Raw genomic sequence first — 15,372 nt, 5'->3', positions numbered from 1 at the left:
TGAATTTATGCCCCAGGTGCTCTCCCTAATCCTATTAGGAGGGTATTCCTGAATTGAACATTCCTAGTTTCACTGGTAGTTTTGTGAGTTTGAGATGTTAGGAGTTCCTGGGTCCCTCAGTGAGGGCTAACTGGCAGCAACAGGAAACCTAATTGAAGAAGAGTGGGCACCAGCAAATGCAGAAGCAAAAATCAGGCCTACAGTAGCACACCGCTTATTGTGATGCGATGCAGCCCTCTCCCCCCCCCCCCCATTTCTACTATTAGAATACCCAATGATCACTGTCCAGCTCCTCCCTAGGGAAAGAATTTGGAGGACCAAGGGATGGCATTGTTGGGAGGGGGCTTGCTTTCAGGCAACAAAGATATGAAAATGTCTTATCAGCTCCTACAGATGAGGCCAAGCAATCCCTCAATGGACCTCTAATGAGAATTTTTTTTTTTTATTCTCCCTTTAGGACTCCTAAGGAGGTGGAACAGTGGTTGATGGACCAGGAAATGCTAAGTGGGTGGTGGTACAGGGCAATTCTTCCTGACCAGTGATGAGGATCATGACTATACAGGAAATGTCATCCTTTTTGTAGCCTTAATGTTCCTGGTGTTGCTTTTGCTACCGGTCATAATTTTACACTGAAATACCCACTATGAATTACAAAGGTTTGGCTGCTGAGTGAAACTGGGCATGCATTCAAAGGGTCCTAACTGGCCGAGAAACTTCCTCTTTCTAGCCTGGATAGATTTATTGAGGAGGCAAGGACAGCTATAAACCTCAGGCCCTTATCTCCCCACCCTGGATACATGAGATTGTTCTTGCACTTGTCTCTGTTAGGTCAATTCTTTCCTTCTCTTAGGCAAAGAAATATTGGACTGGGCTGCAATCTTATAAGTTTCAAAAGATTGGAAGAGCAAGCCAACAGAGGTAGGGGAGTTAGAACCCAAAAGATTTTGTGGATAAGGTTAGGTACAAAAAAACTCATCTTGACACAGCATAGAATTGGATCGAAATCAGCAGAGATTCACAGTGACTTATTCAACAATTATCTCACATTTGGAAGTGAATTTAGTATGAGGAATGTTGTGTAGACATTGCTTTAAGTTTTTGCTTATGTTCCTCTATCTCCAAGCACAAGCAACTTCCAGGTTCAAATTACTAGCATAGCAAACTCCATTTAATCAGTGACAAATTAAGCCAAAACATTGACAGAAAAGAGAAAATCAAAATACATCATTCACCAAATGTAATTCAATAATTTCCAAGTACTACTCCACCCCTGGACAGTACATTCATTTAGTCAATCACAAAGTCTCTCTTATTAAATGGAGATTAGTTTCCAATCATAAACAAAGTACATTCATTTGGTCAGTCACAGAGCACAAAAAAGTCAAAAGTTTCCCACGTCTGGATCACAACTGAATTACAACTATCATCAGTTACCACCAAGCACCTTCTCAAAAGGGGAAGTAGAGAGCACAAAGGCCATCTACCTCTGAGTTACAACAAGGTGAAGATATCATCACAGCATTTAATACCCAAAGAGAGGTCTTTTCTTCATCTTGACCCGAGGCAAGTTCTCAGCAGTCTCTGTTCCTGGGGAGACAAAGCTTAACAAAGCCACAGTATACATTGCCAGGGTCCTCATCAATTCACTCTCTGACTGCAGAACAGTCTCAGGACCTCAGAAAACATCAGCAAGACCCTCTTCCAGGATTTCTGTAAACATACAAGAGGAAAATACCTCTTCAGGGCTTCTGAACCAACAGCAAGGTTCCAGTACCTCTGCAACAACAGTTGCAGCAGCTGACGAATCTGGCAAAAGCAGCATCAAAACAGACAGACAAAATACTGGCATCACAGTGGCAGCTCTCAAAAGTCCTGGGCAGCTCCAACTGGCCCTCAGCCATCCTCTGTCTCTCTCTCTCTCTCTGCCTCCACAATACTGCTCCAAAAAATTCTTCTGGCCTCCTCTGCTTGGGCCTGTCTCTAAATCCACGGCACCAGCTCTTCCCAGTTCAGCCCTCTGTCTTCACATCAGCAAGTCCATCCCACAAGTGGGATTCACAAGCTCTGGGTTTCAACCCTCAACCCGAAAACCAAGCCAATACAGGGGGATCTTTAAATTCCATTACCATTACAGTTCCCCAGGGACTGAGATCTTATAGAGGAAAGTGTTCTGCAGGTTTTGGCAGTGATGGTGCATGTTTGTACTTCTTGCTGGATATATTTAATGAATATCCTTTGGTAAAAGATAATTGATGTTAATTGGTGAAATGGAACTATCACTGGGATTTAACATTTGGGAGAACATACCAGAATGAGGGCTCCAACCAATGGTGCTAAAGAAGAATCACTTGAACCCTTCAGGGGTACCCAGAGAATCCTAAGAGGGAGAGATAGTCTTGTTCTAAGGGAACAGAATCATCAGAGGAAGTGGGAGTTAGGATAAGGGCCCCCAGAGTTCAATGTACATGATTTCTCCCCTAATAGAATACTTCTCCTTGAGAGTAGCTTGTTTCATTTTTCATATTTGTAGTGGGGATTGTCACATGAGCAGCGCACCTTAGATGGTGCTTCCTGATATGGGCAAAGCTGGGGAGTCTATTTCCTGTAGAATTATAATGATATGCAAAGAATGTGCTTTGGAGAGGCTGGAGGATGTTGAGACAGTTTGTAATTGGTTCCAGTCTGCTAATCATGTAATTAAGAGTAATCTCTTAGCTTGATCTCAGAACTGGAACTTAAGGTGGGGGAGTTCCTTCGGAAAGCATTGGCTGACCAGGGTTTCAGCCCTTTTATTTGGATACTCTCTTGGTGGAGTTCTGCTCTTGGTTTATCTCCTGCACTGAAAGTGTCCAATGAAAGACAATTCTGTAGCGGGGAAAGGGCTTGTGCTCTTCCCATCAATGTCGACATGTGGTCCCATAAAACGGACCTTGGTCCTTCACTCCTGCATTTATTCTTTTCTGCTTTTGATGAAGGGATTGGAGACTATGACTATGAATTTTGGAAAGTTAGGAGGGCATGTCCCTGAAAGCCACTCTAAGTCCAGGAGTCCAGATGTCTGAATCCAGCATGGATTTTGCAAGCAGCTCAACATTGATATCCCAAGGAGCAAGGAGTGCTCTTCAGGACAAAGTCCAGTGGCAGTTGAGAAAAGAACTCATCTGGCAGCAAACCAATTTATCTACCAATGCTAAATAGGAGACAGCTGAATTTGAGTCTAATCTCTGGAGATTAAAGTGGATAAGAGAGAGTATGCCCCCAAGGTAGAGAAGGAATGCTCGTGCTTTTTGCTTTTGCTATACTGTCAAAGTAAATGTTCCTTTCTTAAAGCTAATTGATATTAAGTGGTTAAATGGGACTGGTCACTACTCACTGGAGGCTAACAGTTGGGGGTTCAAGCCAATTGAATTAAAGAACAGACATTCACAACCCTTAAGTACCCCTAGAAACCCAAGGGGGTGATATAGTTGGCCTGGCTCTGAGATAGTGAGCATAAGATATACTCACTATACATACGTTATATCTGTACAAGTCCAGTAAACAAGGATACCAGGCATTATAGAGAAGGGGATTGGACTACCAGGACTTCCCCTGGGCTCTTCAGCCCCTGGCACTTGACCTTCTGTCCCACATGGGAAGCAATATAGTCTTTACTACATAAAACAATATTGAGCGCGTTTAGAATGCTGATCAGTGCAGTGTCCACTCAGGACTTCAGTGAAGCATGCTCGCTCTTCTCAATGAGGATGTGAAAAATTAATATTGCTAAAGAACAGGTTTGACCATATCTCCAGCGACTCTCAACTGCCTCTAGGATAAAATAAAAAAAATGTTATATGGTATTTAAAGGCCTTCCCAATCTGACTGCCGCCTACATGATGTATTTAACGTACATTAAACACTGTGGTCCAGCTAAACTGGTCATCTTGCTATTTCCCATATATTCATTCCATCTTCTGTTGCTTATGCTTCTGTGCAATATCAATATCCCCCTTCCCTGAAATATCTTCCCTCCTCCCTTCTACCTTATTCAAGTGTCATCTCTTATCCTGATTCCCCCAGTTACTAGTACCCTCACCCCCACCACTGAAATTGTTGTTTCTTTACTTATTTGTGATCAAGCTATTTACCCCCAATAGAACGGAAATGCCTTGAGGACCAAGGATTATTTCATTTTCGTTTTTGTATAATAGGGGTTTGAGGACTAGTAACATTCTAGTACATTTGCACTCCCAGCTTAGTGCCTAGAACATTGTTTTTTGTTTTTAACTCAACTTGGAATTTCAATGATATAAGAAACCTCTAGAGAGGAACTTCTTGTACCACTGTGTAGCTGCATCTGAGAAGTTGCTTGGGGTGTTGTTGTAGGCCTGCCTCTAAAGATAGCACCCTCTTCATCAGGTTTGATGTTGGGACAAAATGAGGCACTCATGAGTCACTGAACATTTAACGAAGGGAGAGGTTTGCTTTGCCCTGACGTAGCAAGTATATGCAACAAGGATTCAGAGGCATTTAGGGTCCCCCTCGTCTTCGTGTTTGCTCAATCATTCATCAGGGTATAGCAACTCACGTGGTCTCAGGGACCCACCGAGTCTGAGAGGCTGCAACTTATAAAGTTGGGACCTTTTATGCCCCCCAGGCCAGGAAGCTGCATCACAGAAGGTGGAGCCAGTTAGGTTAGGTTGGGGAAAGAAGCTTTGTCAGGAAATTACTAGTCCAACTGTAGTCACTGAGAAATACCTTGGTGATAGGGAAGTGAGACTTGAACCCAGGTCAAGGCCACCTTTATCCACTATAGTACACCTGCCTCTAGTACATAGTATAGGCACTTAATACATTATTTTTAAGCTTAATTAAAAAAAATTATTTTTATTTTCAGTGTTAAATTTTTCCCTTCCTCCACCCCTCCCCCACACATTGAGAAGGCAAGAAATATGATGCCCATTATACATATGAAGTTATGCAAAACATATTTCCACATTAGTCATGCTACAAAAACAGGAAAAATAAAGTGAAAAAATATGCTTCAATCTACATCCAGAGTTTTAACAAATGATTTTCAAATGAATACATTCACTGGTGTGCAATGAACCGTGTATTGTCAAACATGACCAATGCATTGGTTTGTTTTTCTGAGCTGTACTATTTACTTCAAGGGAGGATTCTATGGGGAAAAAGGGGACAGGAAGGGATGGAGTCATTGGAAAGTGAAAAATATATTCTAGCTACTTCTAGAAAGACACATAGCCAGCATTGGTAACCCACATACACAAACACAGATGAGACAGACTATCCATATGTGAAGGAGTCACACATGCGCCTAAGAGCTGAGCTTGCCAGTATTCTCATAGCATCTAATTTGTCATTCAAAGGCATCACTACGTCCCAAATGACCTCTAGAAGCCCAAACTGACGTATACTCATCTAACTGATGTTGGAGATTCCCAAGGCACACATGATCAATATTATCACATTCTGATGCTTACTACCAGGAAGGGTTCATTTGAAGATCAATCATATGTGTAGCTCTAGACCAAATCTGTGAGGTACATCATGACTCAGATCCTCTTGGATGTACTCAGTATCTGGGCTCCAGGGCAACCTAGGACCAAAGTGAGGACTCAAATCTAGAAACCTGAAAATGAGGAGAAAATGATACACCTACAAGCTCCTCTTCCATAGGATCAGAAATCAGTGCTACACAAAACAAACACAGAAGAAGATGTGCAGAAATGCTTCCCCCACCATAGCTAAGCTGAGCTCTGCAGGAAAAGATGAGTTGCTTTTGATATCTGTACCCAGGTGCATATTGAAAGACTACTCTCTTGCTTTCCAAGTATCAGGTACTCTCTTACTTTATATATATCTCCATCTCCACACAAAGCCTCAGCTATATTCCTTGTTCCCTATACTTGTTGCAAATATTTAACTATTAGGGGCATCTTATTTTTATATTCTTACAGATATAATGCTAGTTCAATATCCCTTCTCTGAGGAGAGGCGTGCCCAGCCTCATGGCACCAATCTACTACTCCCTGCTGGCAGGAATCAAAGTGTCCCTTAGAGAAGGCTGGGTGGAGAAGCCACCCCTTAAATTTTTAATTTTTATAGCACATAAAGTGGTCTTATTATGATAAGCTCCCCACACTTCAAATCTCAGCTCATGAGCTGCTGCCTACATGAAACCTTCTTATTTTTGTCCAGTTATTAATGCTGTCCATTCCAAATTACTCAGTACTAACTTTGTATGTACAGTATTTTGCAACTCTTTATATGAATGAATGTTTCTCCCCAATAAAGTGTAAATATCCTGAGAGTAGGGACTACTTGGTCTTTATCTCTGTGTCCCTAGAACCTAGCCCAATACCTGACCAGGTAGGCCCTAAATAAGTGCTTATTGAATTAAAGTGAAGAAGTCACAAGGTAAGTAACTGAGAAAAGGAGGAAGAACAAGAGGAAGAAAGGAGAAATGATTTGATGTGAAATTAATGGTGTCTGGACATAGGTTTTTAGCTGTAGCTGTATGAAGATTACTTTTTTTTTACCTTGAAAGTCATACAGTTAAAGCCCTTTACTAAGGGCCTCTGCTGTGAAAAGACTCAAAATGTTTGAGATTTTTGGCTACAAAGAAGAAGGAAGAATTTAACCAAGCATAGATATGAGACAAGCCTGGAAAGGGTGGGGCAGCTACATTGAAATAGAATGAGAAATAGGTCTCCTTAAGAAGACCTAGGTGGTCTTAAAGTCTTGGGAGTAGAAGCAACATAAAAACTTACTGACCTTACTTTTAAAAAGTATCTATTTTATTGATGAGTAAAGTATGGTTTCTTCCAGTCTTATGTCAGATTTATCTCTTCTTTAAAAAAAATATTTTTTTAACAAGATGACTAAACTAGTAGATGAGGGGAAATGCTGTGGATATAGTTTAATAAAGATTTTAGCAAAGGTTTTGATATCATATCTCATAATATTCTTATGAAAACGATAGAGAGATTTGGATTAGATGATAATGCAATCAGATGGATTCCAAACTGGCCAGACTACTAGATTAAAAGAATAGTTTTTAAGGGTTTAAAGGCAATTTTGTAGAAAGCCTCCAATGGAGTGTTCCAGGGGTCTACTCTTGGCTCTGTGCTATTTAATATTTGGGTTAATGCCTTGAATAAAAACAAAAATGGGTAGCTAGTGAATACATTGGACAACAGATTCAGGATCCAAAAGGACATATAGGCAGGTGAGAGCATGGGACTGAATCTAATCGGATGGTATTCAATAGGGACAAGTGTCAAATCTCGTACTCCAGTACCAAAAACAATCAGTTTCACAAATATAAGAGGAGGGAGACATTAAGAGACAGCAGCTGTTCTGAAAAAGATCTGGGGCTTTTACTGGACTATATGCACGGTATAAGTTAGCAACCAAAAAGGTTCTTGCAAACTTGGGCAGCATTAAAGAGGACATGATTATCAGGAACATGGAGATGATAATCCTCTTGAACTCTGGTTTCATCAGACCTCATTTAGAGTACTTTCAGTGCTGGTTACCATGGTTTAAGAAGGGCATTGATAAGTTAGAGGATGTGCAGAAGAGGATAATTAGGATGGTGAATAGTCTTAAGATCATGATGTATGAGGATAATTTCAAAGAATTGGGTATGGTTAGCCTGGAGAAAAGAAGACCTATTGAAGACATCATTACTGTCTCTTGCTTTATAAAGTCCTATCATGTGAGGGAAAAATTAGTCTTGTTCTTTTTGGTTCCAAAGAATAGAACCAGGAGTCAGGAGCAGAAGTTGCAAAGAGGTATACTTAGGCTTGATATTGGGAAAAACTTCCTAACAGGTTGAACTATTCAAAAGTGGAATGGGCTACTTCAGAAAGTAGGCGGTTCTTCCTTTCTGGTAGTCTTCAAGCTGGATGATGATTGGGGTGCCTTTCATGTACACATTAAGCTAGATGGCTTCTGAAGTCCCTTTAAACTTTCAAATTCTTTGATTCATTCTGGCTTCCTTTAAGTTCCAACTAAAATCCCACCTTCAAGAGGAAACCTTTCCCAACTCTTCTTAATTTTAGTGCCTTCCCTCACTAATTATTTCTTATTTATTCTGTATATAGCTTGTTTGTATATATTTGTTTGCTTGTTTTCTCTTCCATTAAATTGTGAGATCCTGGAGGGCAGGGACTGTCTTTTGCTTCCTTTTATATCCCTAGCACTTCGCACAATGTCTGGCACATAGTAGACGACTTAATAAATGTTCATGGACTGATTAATTTTTTATACAACAAATACTTCCCAATAATCCGAATTTTAGCCTTCTTTATTTAAAACAAAACAGTTAACAAAAACCCCAAACTATTGCATATGGCAACCATGTCTAAGAGTTTGTAACAGCTCACCTCCTCAGTGTATCACCTTTTTACCAAGAGAAGTAGACATGTTCAAACATCAGTCCTTTGGAACCAACATTGTTGACATAACTGCTTTAAAAACAGAAAGGCCCTAGGGGATGCTGCTTCATCTCCCCTAAGACTTAGGAGCTGCTAGCAAGCTAATAATAAAGATGATTGCAAAACACTGAGATGAAGAAATTCGTATTATGAATTCAATATTATGAATCATTTTCCAAAAAAGCACAATAAGAGTAAATTTTAAAAGAGCTGGACAATGTGATAGGACTATTATCTACCAGAATTCCCTTCTTTAGCATCTTCCACCCCCCAGTGCCCTCCACCCTGCGGGGTAGACTATTTTTTCCTTTAAAAGACGGCAAAGCTCAGATTTGATTGACTGGGGCAAGGCTCAAGCTGCCCCTCCCTTGATGCAGCTTCCTGGTAGCCTCTGGTTATTTGTTGTTTGTCCTTCTTTTTTGAAGACAACTAAAGGCATCACAGGGTGAATTGCTTGTGAATTGGATTTAAGTGAGGCAGAGCTCCACAAAATCCTCAGCTTTACTCTCTTTTCAGGAATCATCAAAGTCCAGCGGCAAGACAGAAGTCAAGATGATTGGTAATGGTCCAGGATGCAGTGGATGACCTTGGTATCTTTGATGTCTCACTGAGTTCTAGGCACTTCACAGCTCCTGCTTATGCCACCTCCATAGTCATTGGAACAAATCGTTCTCATCCTCCCATTTCGCTGGGAGGACCCTTCACATGCTTGGGTAGACATCCCCCTAACTAACCAGTGGGTGGGGGGTGTCAGTTACCTCAATCTGATTTAGCCTGTTTGCTGGGGTAGTTTACTAGAATGTGGCTACTATATACGTATAAATGTTTATGTAATATGTATGTGTGTGTGTGTGTGTGTGTATGTATATCTATAGCTATGTATGTCTTACTTTTCTTTCCAAATTTTTAATAAAATCAAACTGTAGCTTTCAACCCTGCTTTGATCATCTCTGATTCCTTCTGGTCTTCCTCCTTGGTTTCTTTGCTGGAGTTCTAGCCCTAGAGTCAGGAATCCTTGAGTTCAGTTCCAACCTCAGACTAGCTGTGTAATTTTTCACTTAACTTCCTTCTATATCAGTTCCCTCATCTGTAAAGTGAAGATGATAATAATGTCTACCTCTTTAGGCATTGTGAGGATCAAATGAAATTATATTTGTAAAGCTCTTTGCCAAACTTAAAGCGCTATGTAAATTCTAGCTGTTATTGTTATTATTATTATTATGTAATATTATTATTATAATTAGAAAGGTCCACTTATGTGGAGTTGGGACCTACAGATTTGGTAGTTGTCACTAGATCTACCCGAGCCAAGTGCTACCATATGCTTATTTGATATCTTTCCTTGGTTGTTGTTCTTCATGCTTGAAGAGGAATAAAATGACATGACTGTGTGGGTCAAGGTACAATGTGTCTGACTGTGCATGATCAGACCAATATGAGCTTAGAAGTCTCTACCACAGGTTGGGCACGAATATTTCATGTGAACATTTGGAGTGGAGATGTTTTCAAATTTGCACGTCTCATGTTTCTTTTAAGCTACTGCAATTCTGCTTTGCTTATGGAACACAGCACGTGAGCTCGCTATATCCTTTCTATGTTGGAATCAAGTTAAAATCCTTTTATTAACTGTTCAATAACCTCATTTCATCTCGATATAAAACCTGAACTAACAGGGCTCTAGCTGTCTCAAGTAAGTCCTTAACAAGCACTGTTAGATTTGGATTTGAAACTTGTTGTGAAGTGTGAAAGCTCTGGTTATATAATTTCCCAAACATTACTGAATCTGTTTTTAAAAAAAATTTTTTTTGGAGGGCAATTGGAGTTGAGCAACTTGCCCAAGGTCACACAGATAGTTTTTGTGTTAAGTGTCTGAGGCTGAATTTGAACTCAGGTCCTCCTGACTCCAGGGCTGGTGCTCTACTCACTGCACCACCTAGCCACCCCTATGAAACTGTTTTTGTTCTGTGATATAATAGGTGTTTCATGGCTATAGCTACTCAGTGAAACCATAATACATGAAAAAATGGAAATAATATAGTTCCAAATTTAAAAAGTCAGCCATCAGCCGACTACTATTCACCTTGGTCACCTTGGTCAAAATGACTATGAGAGCATGATTAGAGAAAATCCCAGGAAAGATTAAAGTAATATTTTTTAACCCCTTTGATAAATTTGAAACCAATTCCTTTATTTTATTTTTAAAATTCTGAACATAATAAACATTCTAAAAAAGAGAGCATTCCTGAATACAAAGTAAACAGAAAAGAGGTCTCTATATATGTGGCTACAAATTTATATTATGTACAAGTTACTTTTTAAAAACAATATATCATAAAATTAATGCTATTTTCAAAGTTGTCCTTTTCATCTGTGTTCCTCCTGAAATTCCTTGTTCTTTTCTATTCATTTAAAAAAAAATAATCCGATGAGCCTCTGTTATTTCTTTCCTTTTTTTTTTTTTAAGCAATTGGGGTTAAGTAACTTGCCCAAGGTTACATGGCCAGTTTTTTGTGTGGATGTTAAGTATCTGAGGCCAGAACTGATCCCAGGTCCTCTCGACTCCAGGGCCAGTGCTCTTACTCACTGAGCCACCTGGCCGCCCCCTTTCCTTTTTTTTTTTTAAAACACTATTATGAGTGTCGATCTTCTCTCTCTTCCAAAAACAAAAACACAATCATTGTAATAAAAAAATTAAGCAAAACAAAGCTACATATTGGCAATGTCCAAAAACGTATAATTTTGTACCTTGTGTCTATACCCCTTTATCTAGAGGTGGGTAACATGCCTTATCATCAGTCCATCTTATGATGGACACAAGTAGTTGATTATTGAATTGATTAGAATTTTTAAGTCTTTTGAAGCATTTTTTTAAGGCTTTTTCAAAATTTGTTTTTATTTATTTATATATTTTATACACTAAATAAAATGGTCATTTCCTTACGTACAGAAAAAGAGAATTGCGCATGAAACTATCAATATATGTATAGCTTGCTATATATATGTATACATAGATATAGTACCTCAAAATCAGTCAACATTTATTTGGCACCTACTATGTGCTAGACACTATGCTAACTGTTGGAGTTACAAAAAGAGGCAAAAGATATTCTCTGCATTCAAAGGAACTTGCAATTTAATGGAAAAACTAGCCAATCTTTATGTAAGCCAAGCACTGTGCTAAATACTTTACAATTATTATCACATTTGGCCTCACAACGACCCTGAGAAGTTAGGTACTATTATTATCTCCATTTTACAGTTGAGGAAATTGACACAAGCAGGTTAAGTGACTTGCCTAGGGTCACATAGCTAATAAATATCTGAGACTGGATTTGAACTCAAGTTTTCTTGACTCCAGGTCCAATGCTCTATCCACTGCCCCACCTAGCTGCTGTTCATAACATGCAGCTTTCAAAGATGTCCTGCTTGTCTGAGATTCCTTGGCCTTCTTTCTGTTCAATAACTTGCCTTCCTTCCTTCCTTCCTAACTTCCTTCCTTCTTTTCTTCTCTCCCTTCTCCTCTCTCTCTCTTTCAGTAAAAGGAGATAAAACTATTACTCTCTCCAGCTGACATGTTGTACTAAGAAAATTCCACAGCTTCAGCAAAGAAACCAATTAAGATGATTAATATCTATAGCAAGTTTTTGGGATAGAAAATAATTGTAAAATTTAAAAACCATCAACATTTCCATATATTATTAACATATATATGTATGTGTGTGTATATATACACACACACATGTATATATGAAAAATACACAGGGAATTGGCATAGATATTATAATACCAGTAGCCACTCCCCCATAGATATGAGAGCAAAGAGGAATTCAATCTAAAAGGGTGTGTGTGTCATAAATGATTGGGCTGTAAAGACAAATGGAATCAATAAAACCTTTGTTTTAGGAAAAAAAAATTTATGAAACTCCCTGTTAAAAGCTTGATATTCAAAATCTATAGAAAATTGACACAAATCTATGTTTAAGAATCATCCTGCAGTACTTACATGGTTAAAGGATATGAGAAAACAGCTTTCAAAAGAAATCACAGTTTTCAAAAGAAATCTATATCACAGGAGCTGGGGTTTATCAAATAATATACTATTAAGGCCCAGTATGTTGTATACCTAATCTTTTTTCCTGATCAGCCTCTTTATTTTTTTTAACAAGTACCAAATAATTTTTATTTTTACTATTTCATAGCATAGTTTGAAATCTGGTATTATTAAGCCCCTTTCTTTCTTAGTTTTTAATTATTTTCATTGATATTCTTGACCTTTTTTCTTCCAGAAGAAATTTGTTACCATTTTTTCCCCTAGATCTATAGAGTAATCCTTTGGTAGTTTATTTGGTATGCATGGTAAATTAATTTAGGTGGTGTTATAGTTTTTTTTCTAACCACATTAACTCATTCTAACCATGAGCTATTAATATTTCTCCAGTATTTAGGCCTGTCTTAATTTCTATAAAGTGTTGTATATGTTCTGTAGTTATTTAAATGGAATTTCTCTTTATACCTCTTCCTGTTGGCTTTTGTTAGTCATATATAGGCATGCTTCTTATGCATGTTTATTTTATATCCTGAAACTTTGCTGAAATTTTTGTTTAAGTTAATTCCTAGGGTTCTCTGAGTAAGCCATCACATATACAAGAAGTGATAATTTTGCTTCCTCTTTGTCTAAGCTTATTCCATCAATTTATTTTTCTTGTTTTACTAGTAAACTTATCATTTCTAGCAACACATCAAATAGTAATAGTGATAATGGGTGTAACCCATGATCCAAAGCCCATTGGTATGGGATTCTCTCCTTATTGGTGGAGATCAATGCCCTCCACCTATGTGAACAGCAGGGTGGAGATTGGGTGAAAAGGCATATGCTCTTCATTTTCTTCAGGTTCTTCAGTATCTTCTGGCTTGTAGCTTTGAGAGAGAAGATACATGAAGCCAACTCCACTTCAGATTGCTGAAGGGAGTAAAGGACTCTGGGAAGAAGCTGGCATGAGAGGAGTTGACAATCTCCACCATGTCCCTATCCTCAGCTTGCTACACTAGAGACTTTAGGGAATTTCCTCTTTGGGTGGAATCCAGGACTCTCTCTTGGTTGAGTTATCTTGCTCACTCTGTATTGTCTAGTATATATTCTCCTGTGTTTACTTTGATTTTTGTTTTGGTGTCAATATGCATAAATGGGTTTCTTTCCTATTTGCTATGTGTGTTCAGTATGGAACTGGCATTTGGAGGAAGGAAGTCAAGCCTTGGATATAAAGCTGGAGTACTCCTTGGGTACCCCATTAAGAAATAACAATCAGGAATTTAGCTTGAGCCTGAAAACTACATCCCTCAGACTAATAATATGGTATAATTCTAGTCTAGTACCCCTCTCTCTTGGGAAGAATAGAGGGCGAGCCTCTGAACCCCAATCTTTTTTCCTTCTCTTATCAGGAACTAAAATATCCCTTGGAGAAGGGTGGAGGAGAAGATGCTAAAGATGTATCTTTTCTGGTTTCCCTGTGAGCCACAAATCAAGACACACCATACTTCAGGTTGGGACAGCCTTCAATTTACCACTGATAGTGGTAATATCTTTAGTTTGCCCTATTACATAATACAATGGCTCTTGGTTTTAGATAGAAAATACTTGCCATGTTAAGAAAAAAATACACTTATGCCTATATTTATTAGTTTTTGAGAAAAAAATAAGTGATGTATGTTATCAAAAGATTTTTATATTATTTTTGTTATTAATATGGTCTATTATATATATAGTTTTCTTAATATGGAATTAACTCTGTTCCTGGCATAGATCCAAAATGGTCATAGTGTATAATAGTTTTGCTGTGCTGCTGTAATCTCTGCTAAAATTTCATTGACAATTTTTGTCAATTTGTTCTTTAAGAATATTATAAGAATAAGCCAACAATATGTTCTTAAAGAACAAATTGTTTTTTAAGCATAATGGTTTATAGATTTCTTTCTCTGTTTGGATTCTCTCTGGTTTATGTAACAAAATCATATTTCATTTAGGTTGTCAGTTTCATTGGCATATAACTGAAGAAAAGTGTTTTTAAAAATAAATATTTATTGATATCTTTTGATTTTATATCTCTTTAATTTACTCTTCTATCCCTTCTCCCTCTCAAAGAGTCATCCCTTTTAACAAAGAATATTTTTAAGGAAAAAAATAACCAAAATAGCTCAATATACTGAAAAAAATCTGACAAGATAGGAAATGTTCCACACCTGTGGATCGCTCTCTCCTCTACCCCTGCAAAGGAGTGCATTAGAGATGGCTTTTAATATCTCTTCTTTGGAGCCATATTTGTCTTTTGTAATTTGGAAAGACTCACTTTTTATTGTTTTGTGGCAGTTGTTCTTTCCATTTACATTGTTGTAGTCATTGTGCATACTTTTTTCTTGTCTCTGAGAAATGGTTCTATAGGTATTTATTTCTCTTCTATGTTTTTTGTACTACTCAGTTTTAGGTACCAGAGGGATTTCTCATGGGACTGGGAGTTCAAGCCCCGGAGATCCTAGAGCCAGGATTGCAGGTGGGATGGTGCAGCCAACTAATCCAGATGGTCTTAAACCCAGGAAGTCCTGAGAAGCCAGGATACCTGGGACTCAAATGGAGAGTGGGGAGGATGGGGGGATGGGGGGACTTGGAACTGAGACTGTTCTCTATGGGAATGGTGCTAAACTATGAACTTAATCCACTTCCCCTCCCCAGAGAGTGAAGTTATACAGAAGGGGAGAAGAACTATGACTCCCATGAGTGTGTTGGGGGAATGGGGTGTAAACTTATATATTTGTGATTCTACTTTCTGAAGCAGATATTTCTGTGTAAAAGCTAATCTTTCTGCTGTTGCCTAATGGAATTGGGGTACAGAGTACTATGCCTCTCATAACTGAGGGAACAGCATTATTTGCA

General features: G+C 38.5%; 1 long non-coding RNA gene across 1 annotated transcript in view; it reads right to left on the bottom strand.

Moving 5' to 3' along the window:
* Nucleotides 1-445: 445 nt before the first annotated feature.
* LOC138142291 (uncharacterized) overlaps nucleotides 446-15,372 on the bottom strand; it is a 33,200-nt gene continuing 18,273 nt past the window's right edge. The window contains exon 3 of the long non-coding RNA XR_011163396.1: nucleotides 446-3,810. This is a non-coding gene — a long non-coding RNA (uncharacterized lncRNA). The remainder of the gene's footprint in view (nucleotides 3,811-15,372) is intronic.

This window comes from Petaurus breviceps, unplaced genomic scaffold, assembly GCF_028583685.1.
Source record: "Petaurus breviceps papuanus isolate PSGF00001 unplaced genomic scaffold, PetGlider_PUasm1.0 90556, whole genome shotgun sequence".
NCBI lineage: Eukaryota > Metazoa > Chordata > Mammalia > Diprotodontia > Petauridae > Petaurus > Petaurus breviceps.
Note: the sequence above shows the minus strand (reverse complement) of the source record. Positions and strands in the feature narration are given on the sequence as shown.